The following is a 12,070-nucleotide window of genomic DNA, read 5'->3' on the forward strand; positions in this document are numbered from 1 at the left end:
CAGTCTCTCAGGCAGCCCTCAGACTAAGCAAAATATTGGATGCACAATCTACTCTTTTGTTTCTGTCCCAAGTGAGGATCACCAGTGTGGGAGGTTTCCTCCAAGTTGTGCTGCACTAGGTCGAATGGAGGAGGGACATAGCCAGGCACACAGTATGCTGCTCACTGGAATTTCTTCTTGGTTTTATGTTGATCTGTGCACTTTAGCCTCTCAAGTGGTATCTAGAATTCTCTCAAAGGCGTCTGGTGCATTGTTGTTGTTAAGTTGGTCTCTCTGTGGGAGAACAAGGGCAGAAATCTTCCTAGTCCACCATCTTGCTGACATCTTGCTGAATTTCATTTTTGGAAACTAGTTTTGTTGTGTATAGAATTTTTGGTTGACTATTTTTTCCTTTAGCTCTTTGGATATGTTATACCACTGCCTTTGGCCTGCATTTTTTCTAATTAGCAGTTAGCTGTTGACCTTATAGTGGTTCTGTTTATGTGATGAGTTATTTTCTTGTTGCCTTCAAGATTTTCTCTTTCCCTTTGCCTTTAAATAGTTTGACTTCCATATATCTAAATGTTTATCTCTGTGTTTATCTTACATGGAATTTATTCAGCTTTCTAGATGTGTACTTTAATTTTTTTCCTCAAAATTGGAACATATTCAGCCACTATTTCTTTGGATTTTTTTCTGCCTTCTTCTGGTATAAGCATATGTTGCTATGCTAGATGGTTCTCCACGTCTGAGATTTTGTTCATTTTGTTTATTCTTTTCCTCTCTCTTCAGATTAGATCATCTGTATTGATCTGTATTCAAGTTTACTGATCCTTTCTTCTGTCAACTTACATCTACTGTTGAGGCTTTCTAGTAAATTTTTCATTTTAGTTATTGTACTTCTCAACTTCAGAATTTTCATTTGGTCCTTTTTAAAAGCTCTGTCTCTAATGATAGTCTCTGTTTGATGAGTCATTGTCTTCATATTCTTTAAATATGCTTTTCTTTAGTTCTTTGCACATATGTATAACAGCTTCTTTGAAGTCTTTATCTATTAAGCCCAATATCTGGGCCCCTCAAAGGCAGTTTCTATTAACGTTTTTTACTTGTGTATAGGTTACACTTTCCTGTTTCTTTGCATGTCTCATAATTTTTGTTGAAAACTGGACATTTTAAATGACACATCATAGTAACTCTGGATTCTGATCTCCCCAGGTCTTGCTGATTTTATTTATTGATTGATTGATTTTTCTGAAATTTTCTTCACAATTTGGAATTCTAAATTGGAAACTATTTTCTCTCGGAATTTTCATGGTATTGTTCCATTATATTCTAGTTTCCAATATTGCTCTGGAAGAGCCTAAAGCCTTCTGATTTCTTATCCTTTGCATTTGACTTTTTCATTCTCTCAAGAGCAAACAGAAAATTCAGTGTTGTACTATGGTATAGAGCCTTTTATCATACATTGTGCTGGGCATTGTATCAATCAGAATTTTATGTTTTTCATTGGTGGGAAATATTGTTAAATTGTTATTGGTATATTGTTATTGAATATTGTTAATTTTATAATTTGTAATTTTCTTCTCTCCATTGTCTCTCTTTTCTCTTTCTGGAACTCTTGTTTTTCAGACATTGCACTTTCTGGATCTCTAAATGTTTCTATTTTTTAATTCTGTTTTCTAACATTTTTGGGGCTGTGTGTTCCACTTTCTGCCAGATTTCCTAAATTTTACCTTTTCCATTCTCCTATTATTTGTTTCTTTTTTTCATTTATGCAATTGCATTTTATTTTACAAGAATTCTTCTCTCTATTCTGTTACTTTTTTATTTCTAGTTTACCACACATTCTTTCATTTTGCTCAGGATAATAATTTTTTTGTGTGTGAGGAAGATCAGCCCTGAGCTAACATCCATGCTAATCCTCCTCTTTTTGCTGAAGAAGACCAGCTCTGAGTTAACATCTATTGCCAATCCTCCTCCTTTTTTTCCCCCAAAGCCCCAGTAGATAGTTGTATGTCATAGTTGCACATCCTTCTAGTTGCTGTATGTGGGATGCAGCCTCAGCATGGCCAGACAAGTGGTGCATAGGTGCGCGCCTGGGATCCGAACTCGGGCCGCCAGTAGCAGAGTGCACCCACTTAACTGCTAAGCCATGGATATACATATATATCTGGCCCTCAGGATAATAATTTTATACATGGTTCTTAAGCTTTCTTGTCCCCGCATTTGTTTTTTTCTTACACATTTTTTTTACATTTGTGGTTTTGATCTCTATCTTTCATGTTAAGAGTCTTCTTCAAATAGACTCATATTAGGAGAAATACAAAGCCAAAAGGTCGCTATGATTGAGTAGTCAGGGTTTGTACATTGGTGGAATTCACAATAGGATTAAAATAATATTGTTTTATTTATTTCCATTATTTCCTCTTAAGCTGGTCAGTTCTCACCAGAGAGGTTTCTTCCAGTTTTCTCATGTGAGAGAGTCTCTAAACTGGCCAAATTCTCACAGTCAAGTTGAGAAGGGGGCTACAGATTTTGTAGATCAATGTATAGACTTTTCTTAAATTTTCCTGTTTTTACTGTCATGCCTCCATTCTCAACTCTGTCTCATGTTCCTGGGTCCAGATTCTCTTTGGTTTAACTCATCAGAGAGTAAACGTGATTTTATTCTTTGAAGAGAGACTCTGTCTTCTGTGTGGTTGACGGAGGTGCATCACCTAAGATTGGCATAAGATCTGTGGGTCTTTTCATTTATACGTTCAGCTGATTACTTTATCTTAGTCTCCATTCAATATTCTGGGTATATAGCAGTAATAAAACAATAACAATAAAAGAAAGATCCTATTGACATGGATCTTATATTCTAGTAGATGAGAAAAGATATTAAACAAATATATAACATATCAGGTAATAGTAGGCATCAGGAAGAAAATAAAGCAGGACAAGGAGGACACAAAGGGACTGGGAAGATATTTCATACAGAGTAGTAAAGGAATGAGTCTATTGGTTTCCTATATGGACTTGCAACCAATCTTCTTCTTCTTTTTTTTTTTTTTTTTTTTGTCCAAGGAAGATTTGCCCTGAGCTAACTTCTGTTGCCAATCATCCTATTTTTGCTGAAGAAGAGTCACCCTGAGCTAACATCTGTTGCCAATCTTCTCTATTTTGCATGTGAGCCACCATCACAGCATGGCCACTGGTAGATGACTGGTGTAGGTCCACACCCAGAAACCGAACCCAGGCCACCAAAGTGGAGCACACCGAACTTAACCACTAGGCCACTGGGATAGACCCAATCTTCTCATTTTTTTTAGCCTTGCTTTTATCCACATCTTACAGATCTCTGTAAGATCCCTGTTCCTGAGAACTTATGGTTTTCTGTAGTTTAAACAGCTTGTTTCTCCACTTCTACTCCCAACTTGAATATCAGCCTTTTTTGTCAATTTCTAGACTTCCTACCATTTGTGTCCCTTCTTTTCCATTTTCAAAAAGTTTGTTAATGCAATTATCACTCCTGTTATACAAACTTATCTTTGTGAGTTTAGACCCATTTTAACTTTTTCACCTCCTTTAAGTTGATTTCTGGAGGTTACCATTGTGAATGCTTAGATTTGTTTGGTCCTTCATATTAACTCAAGTTTTTAAGTATTTCTTTTATGTGCTATCTCTGAAACATGCTTTTAAGAATTATATAAAGGAGATTCAGATTCAGCAAATCTGTGATTGGGTTATGGCATGTATAATATAGAAAAAGCTTTTAAAGAGACTTTGACAGTTCTGAGTTTAGTATAAAATAAGGCATAAAAACTCCATGAGCAAAGGGTAGAGTAGATAATGACTACTTGGTTTATAGGCTCCAACTAATTCTATAGCCTAATGAGAGCCAAAGTTATTTATTGTTGATGTATGAAAGGCAAGCAAGGCTTTACTGTGAATCTGATTATGTGAATTCTTTTTCAATTATTGTATTGAGATCATAATGTTTTATAACATTGTGTAATTTCAAGTGTACATTATTATTTCTCAATTTCTCTATAGACTGCTTCATGCTCACCACCAGTAGCCTAACATTTATCTCTCATGATACATATGTGCCCCTTTACCCCTTTTGCCCACCCCCTATCCCCTTTCCCTCTGGTAACCACTAATCTGTTCTCTTTATCAATATGTTAATTTTCCAAATATGAGTGAAATCATACAGTATTTGTCTTTCTCTGTCTTGCTTATTTTTCTTAACATTATACCCTCAAGGTCCATCACATTATTGCAAATGGGATGATTTTGTCTTTTTTATGGCTGAGTAGTATTCCATTGAATATATATACCAAATCTTCTTTATTCATTCATCTGTAGAATGGCACCTGGGTTGCTATTCATGTCTTGGCTATTGTGAATAATGCTGCAATGAATACAGGGGTGCATAAATCTCTTTGGATTGTTCATTTCAAGTTCTTGGGACAAATACCCAGCAGTGGGATAGCTGGATCATACAGTATTTCTATTTTTAATTTTTTGAGAAATCTCCATACTGTTTTCCATAGTGGCTGCACTAGTTTGCATTCCCTCCAGCAGTGTATGAGGTTCTCCACATCCTCTCCAACCTTTGCTATTTTTTAAATTTATTTATTTATTTATTTTATTGGTGTCATAACAGTTTATAACATTGTGAAATTTCAGTTGTACATTATTATTTGTCAATCACCCTATATATGTGCCCTTTTACTCTTTATGCCCATTCCCCAACCCCCTTCACCTCTGGTAACCACTAATCTGTTTTCTTTGTGCATATATTTGTTTATCTTCCACATATGAGTGAAATAATACAGGGTTTGTCTTTGTCTGGCTTATCTCACTTAACATAATACCCTCAAGTTCCATCCATGTTGTTGCAAATGGGACAATTTTGTCTTTTTTAATGACTGAGTAGTATTCCATTGTATATATATACCACATCTTCTTTATCTATTCATCAGTTGATGGGAACTTGGGTTGCTTCCACATCTTGGCTATTGTGAATAATGCTGCAATGAACCTACGGGTGCATAAATCTCTTTGGATTGTTGATTTCAAGTTCTTTGGATAAATACACAGTAGTGATATAGCTGGGTCATATGGTATTTCAACTTTTAGTTTTTTAAGAAATCTCCATACTGTTTTCCATAGTTACTGTACAAGTTTGCATTCCCATCAACAGTGTATGAGGGTTCCTTTTGCTCCACATCCTCTCCAACATTTGTTGGTTTTTGTCCTGGTAATTATAGCCATTATAATAGGTGTAAGGTGATATCTCATTGTAGTTTTGATTTGCATTTCCTTGATGATTAGTGATGTTCAACATCTTTTCATGTGCCTGTTGGTCTTCCATATATCTTTCTTTGGAGAAGTGTCTGTTCATATCCTCTTCCCATTTTTTGATCAGGTTGTTTGTTTTCTTGTTGTTGAATTGTATGAGTTCTTTATATATTTTGGAGATTAACCCCTTGTCAGATATATGATTTGAAAATATTTTCTCCCAGTTGGTGGGTTGTTTTTTCGTTTTGTTCATAGTTTCCTTTGACTTGCAGAAGCTCTTTAATCTGTTGAAGTCCCATTTGTGTATTTTTTCTTTTGTTTCCCTTGCCTGAGTAGATATAGCATTTGAAAAGATCCTTCTAAGACCGATGTCAAAGAGTTTACTGCCTATATTTTCTTCTAGGAGTTTTATGGTTTCACATCTTACCTTCAAATCTTTAATCCATTTTGAGTTAATTTTTATGTATGATGAAAGATAATGGCGTACCTTGATTCTTTTGCATGAGGCTGTCCAGTTTCCCCAGCACCATTTGTTGAAGAGACTTTCCTTTCTCCATTGTATGTTCTTAGCAACTTTGTTGAAGATTAGCTGTCCATATATGTGTGGTTTTGTTTCTGGGTTTTCGATTCTGTCCCGTTGATCTATGTATCTGTTTTTGTACCAGTACTATACTGTTTTGATTACTATAACTTTGTAGTATATTTTGAGGTCAGGGATTGTGATACCTCCAGCTTTGTTCTTTTTCTCAGGATTGCTTTAGCTCTTCTGAGTCTTTTGTTGCCCCATACGAATTTTAGGATTCTTTGTTCTATGTCTGTGAAAAACATCATTGGGATTCTGTTTGAGATTGCATTGAATCTGTAGATTGCTTTAGGTAATATGCACATTTTAATTATGTTTATTCTTCCAATCCATGTTCACGGAATGTCTTTCCATTACTTTATGTCATCACTGATTTCTTTCAATAATGTCTTATACTTTTCATTGTATATGTATTTCACCTCCTTGGATAACTTATTCCTACATATTTTATTCTTTTTGTTGTGATTGTAACTGGGATTGTATTCTTGATTTTTCTTTCTGTTAGTCGTTATTCGAGTATAGAAATGCAACTGATTTTTGTAAGTTGATTTTGTACCCTGCAACTTTGCTGCAACTGTTGATTATTTCTAATAGTTTTCTGATGGATTCTTTAGGGTTGTCTATGTATAAAATCATATCATCTGCAAACAGGGAGACTTTCACTTCCTCCTTGCCTATTTGGATACATTTCATTTATTTTTCTTGAGTAATTGCTCTGGCCAAAACCTCCAGTACTATGTTGAATAAGAGTAGTGAGAGTGAGCTTCTTTGTCTTGTTCCTGAATGAAGAGGGATGGCTTTCAGTTTTTCTTTGTTGAGTATGACGTTTGCTGTGAGTTTGACATATATGGCCTTTATTACGTTGAGGTACTTTCCTTCTATACCCATGTTATGGAGAGGTTTTGTTGTAAATGAATGTTGGATCTTGTCAAATTCTTTTTCAGCATCTCTTGAGATGATCATGTGGTTTTTATTCCTCATTTTGTTAATGTGGGGTATCACATTGCTTGATTTGTGGATGTCGAACCATCCCTATGCCCCTAGTATTAATCTCACTTAATCGTGGTGTATTATCCTTTTGATGTATTGCTCTATTCGATTTGCCAATATTTTGTTGAGGATTTTTGCATCTATGTTCATCGTGATATTGGCCTGTAGTTTTCCTTCTTTGAGTTGTCTTTGTCTGGCTTTGGGATCAGGGTGATGTTGGCCTCATAAAACGTGTTAGAAAGTGTTCTGTCTTCTTCAATTTTTCGGAATAGTTTGAGGAGGATAGGTACTAAATCTTCTTTGAATGTTTGGTAGAATTCTCCAGAGAAGCCATCTGGTCCTGGACTTTCATTTTTGGGGAGGTTTTTCATTACTGTTTCAATCTTTTTACTTGTGCTTGGTCTAATCAGATTCTCTATTTCTTCTTGGTTCAGTTTTTGGAGGTTTTATGAATATTTGTTATCTTTTTGTCTTGTTATTTATTATTGTTATTTATCCTGACAAGTGTAAGGTTATATCTCATTGTAGTTTTGATTTACATTTCCCTAATAATTAGTGATGTTGAATATCTTTTCGTGTGTCTGTTGATCATCAGTATTTCTTCTTTGGAAAACAGTCTGTTCGTATCCTCTGCCCATTTTTTGATTGAGTCATTTGTTCTTTTGATGTTGAGTTGCATGAGTTCTTTATATATTTTGGAAATTAACCCCTTGTCAGATACATGATTTGCAAATATTTTCTCCCAGTTAGTGGGGTGTCTTTTCATTTTGTTCACGGTTTCCTTTGTCTTACAGAAGCTTTTTAGTCTGATGTATTACCATTTGTTAATTTTTTCTTTTGTTTCCCATGCCTGAGTAGACGTGGTATTTGAAAATAAGCTGCTAAGACTGATGTCAAAAGATTATACCGCCTATATTTTCTTCTAGGAGTTTTATGGTTTCAGGTATTACATTAAAGTCTTTATCCACTTTGAGTTAATTTTTGTGTATGGTGCAAGACAATGGTCTACTTTCATTCTTTTGCAAGTGGCTGTCCAGTTTTCCCAACACCATTTATTGAAGAGATTTTCCTTTCTCCATTGTATGTTCTTGGATGCTCTGTCAAAGATTAACTGTCCATAGATGCGTGGCTTTATTTCTGGGCCTTTAATTCTGTTCCATTGATCTGTGTGTCTGTTTTTGTGCCAGTACCATGCTGTTTTGATTACTATACCTTTGCAGTATTTTTTGAAGTCAGAGATTGTGCTGCTTCCAGCTTTGTTCTTTTTTCTCAAGATTGCTTTGGCTATTCAAGGTCTTTTTTGTTCAGTATAAATTTTAGGATTCTTTGTTCTATGTCTGTGAAGAATGTCAATGGGATTCTGATTGGGATCGCATTGAATCTGTAGATTGCTTTAGGTAGTATGGACATTTTAATTATGTTTATTCTTCTTCTGTTTACTCAGATCAAGTAAGAATTTAGTAGGCTTCCTATTTTATTACTGTCTATCTATTTCATGATCATCCTGCCATTCTGATTGCTGCTTTGACTCTACTGTCCATTTCTGAAAGCATGCCCACCTTGCCTTTGGAAGTTGAGTGCCACCACTTGGCCCTTGCCACCTGAGGATCCAATTACTCCCATTGCATTTAGGTTTCCCAATTCAGTCACTGAAGTTCCTATTGTGAAGTGTGGCCTACAGAAAGAGTGATCACAGAGCTCTTCAAGGATGTTGAGGCTCCTTTTACAAATATATTTCTGACAGTATTGATAAAGGATATGCCTTATGGACCCTCCCAGTGTGGATGAGTTAGTCTTAAAAAACAAATCCACTCTAACATTCCAATCTCTCTAAGCCTTTGAATTCATTCCTCTACATTGTACCAAGGTAGGTCCCATATTTCCAATGCTCTTAATATGTCTGGTATTTCCAGTTCTCTCACTGTGAGTTTCCTTGGTGCATGTTTCAGCCAGACAAACAAACTCTTAGATCCCTTTCTATCTCCCCAAGCTGTAACATTAAAAGCAGAATCTCCTTAGAGAGCACGTATCAATAAATTTGGCCTTGTACAACTTTATGTCCATTCCACCATTATCCTCCACCCTTGGGATCCATTCCCACACATGTTCCCCAGATTACTGTCAGTATAAATTAGAAAACTCAAGTAGTTCTTTTGGAATGTAGCGCACCTCCTCATGGGTCAAATTTTGTACCTCACCTTTAGGGGCTTGCTGGTACGTGAGTCTAATTAAAGGACTAGAAGGAAAGAGAGATGGTAGGAGGGGTACTGAAGTGAATCAGCATTGTCTTGCATGGCAACTGCCTTAAGCGAGGTAATTAAATTTTCCTCAGGCAATGTAGGTTTAGTACTCTCAGACTGGGGTCAAGGGACCAATATCAATGCAAATATGGAGGCCACTCTCACTGGAGTTGGGTGGCTGCTTCTGCCGGGTCTAGGGAGGCTTCTTCCACTGGCAAAGAAGACTAATCAGAATTTATGGGCTCAATATCTCCAGCCTCATCAGGGTCTTCTCACATGACCTCACATCAACTTACAGGATTGCATTCTTTCCCAACCAATGCCCCCACTTTTGCAATAAACACCCTGAGAGGATGCGAGTTCAAGTTGCATGGTGATTCAGCCAGTTGCAGCATGAGTTTCTGTGTTTGGTTTTTAGCAAACTTGGCCTTGCTGCTACAAGATATTTGAATCTTTTTCAGGGTACACAAAGAAGCCATTAAGTCATTTATGCAGTGCTTGAGAGGGGTTACAAATCTCTGTGCTCATCTTTTTCTTGCAACACTTTGTCCATCGATATTAAGAGCAACAAGCCAACCTCATTATATTTGTTAGTTTTCCAAATATATTTGAAAGTATAATGTACATCATCCAGTTCCTTTCTTTTTATACATGGTTGATTAGGAGTATCCAATGCACATATTTTGAGTATCTCTGTTGCCAGATCACATCGTGGACTATCAGTGCTCTCTTTACTACTGAATATAGAGTTATTACCTTCTTAAACCAAATCATATTAGAGGGTCAATTCCAGAAACCCTGGAAGCAATTCAAAAACTCATCCTTAAAATTCTGTATTAGCCAGGGTTCTCCAGAAAAACAGAATGTGTGTGTGTATATGTAGATGTAAATAAAAATATATAAATTAAATAAATAAAAAATATGAAGATATTTATCATGAGGAACTGTCTTATGTGATTATGGAGGCTGAGAATTTCCATGACCTGCCATCTGCAAGCTGGAAATCCATGAATGCTGTAGTGTAGTTCAGCATGAGACTGAAGAATCAGGGAAGCTGATGACCTAAGTCTCAGTCTAATTGGAGGAGAAGACCTATATCCCAGCTCATGCAATCAAACAGAGAGAACAAATTTATTCTTCTTCTGCTTTTTCCTTTTATTCAGGCCCTCAGTAGATTGGATGATGCTCATCCACCTTGTTTGTGGAGGGCAAACTGCTTTCCTAAGTTTACTGTATCAAATGTGAATCTCATTCAGAAACACTCTCTCAAACAGCCCCAGAAATAATATTTAGCCAAAAATCTGGGAACCCCATGATCCAGTCAAGTTTATACATAAAATTAACCATCACAAAATCTCTAGTAAATTTTTCGTTTTAGTTATTGTACTTTTTAGCTCCAGAAATTTTGTTTGCTGCCTTTCAATATTTTTTCTCTTTGTTGATATTCTTGTTCATACATTGTTTTTCTAATTTCCTTTAGTTCTTTGTGTTTTTCTAGAACAATTTTTTAAGCGGCACAACTTCGTTGGATTGGGAGAAGGTGCATCACCTTCAAGACTTCAGAGCATTGTCCCAGAGAAAATAAATAGGAGGCTCTCAACAACCAGCCTTTCTTTCTGGGATCAAGAGAAAGCATAAAATCCTAAGACTTCCTTTCCAAGAGAGAAAGGAGGAGGGGAGTGTGTGCATCTGTAGCAAAGGTCTGACAGACACCCAGAATCTCTAGATAGACTGACTAGTGAAGGTCTTTCCGTTCTGAAGTCATCTGGCCCTGAGCTTTATGTTGTTGGGAGATTTTGATTACTAATTTAATCTGCTTACTAGTTATTGGTTTATTCAGATTTTCTATTTCTTTATGATTCTGTCTTGCTGGGCTGTATGCTTCTAGGAATTTATCCATTTCTTCCTTCTTATCCTATTTTTTTGCCCCGATATTGTTAGTAATATTCTCTTATGATCCTTTGCATTTCTGTGCTATCTTTTGTAATCTTTCTTTTTTTTTTTTTTGAGAACAAATAATGTAAATTTAATATAAATATGTGTTTATTGGCTTAGGGAGCCAAAGTTTTTTTCTTGTCTGTATGATTTATTTATTTATTTTTTAATTTTTTGTTTATTGCAGTAACATTGGTTTATAACATTGTAAAAATTTCAGGTGTACATCATTGTACTTCTATTTCTGCATAGATTACATTATGTTCACCACCAAAATACTAATTACAACCCATCACCACACACATGTACCGAATTATCCCTTTCACCCTCCTCCCTCGCCCCTTCCCCCCTGGTAACCACCATTCCAATCTCTGTCCCTATGTGTTTGTTTATTGTTGCTATTATCTACTACTTAATGAAGGAAATCATATGGTATTTGACCTTCTCCCTCTGACTTATTTCACTTTGCATTATACCCTCAATGTCCATCCATGTTGTCACAAATGGCTGGATATCATCATTTCTTATGGCTGAGTAGTATTCCATTGTGCATATATACCACATCTTCTTTATCCATTCGTCCCTTGATGGGCACTTAGGTTGCTTCCAAGTCTTGGCAATTGTGAATAACGCTGCAATGAACACAGGGGTGCATGTACCTTTACAAATTGGTGTTTTCAAGTTCTTTGGATAAATACCCAGCAGTGGAATAGCTGGATCATATGGTAGTTCTATCCTTGATTTTTTGAGGAATCTCCATACTGTTTTCCATAGTGGCTGCACCAGTTTGCACTCCCACCAGCAGTGTGTGAGAGTTCCCTTCTCTCCACATCCTCTCCAACACATGTTGTTTCCTGTCTTGTTAATTATAGCCATTCTGACGGGCGTGAGGTGATATCGCATTGTAGTTTTGGTTTGCATTTCCCTGATAGTTAGTGATTTTGAACATCTTTTCATGTGTCTGTTGGCCATCTGTATATCTTCTTTGGAGAAATGTCTGTTCAGGTCTTTTGCCCATTTTTTAATTGGGTTGTTAGTTTTTTTGTTGTTG

Source organism: Ceratotherium simum, chromosome 26 (genome assembly GCF_057802395.1).
Source record: "Ceratotherium simum simum isolate JZ-2026a chromosome 26, ASM5780239v1, whole genome shotgun sequence".
NCBI lineage: Eukaryota > Metazoa > Chordata > Mammalia > Perissodactyla > Rhinocerotidae > Ceratotherium > Ceratotherium simum.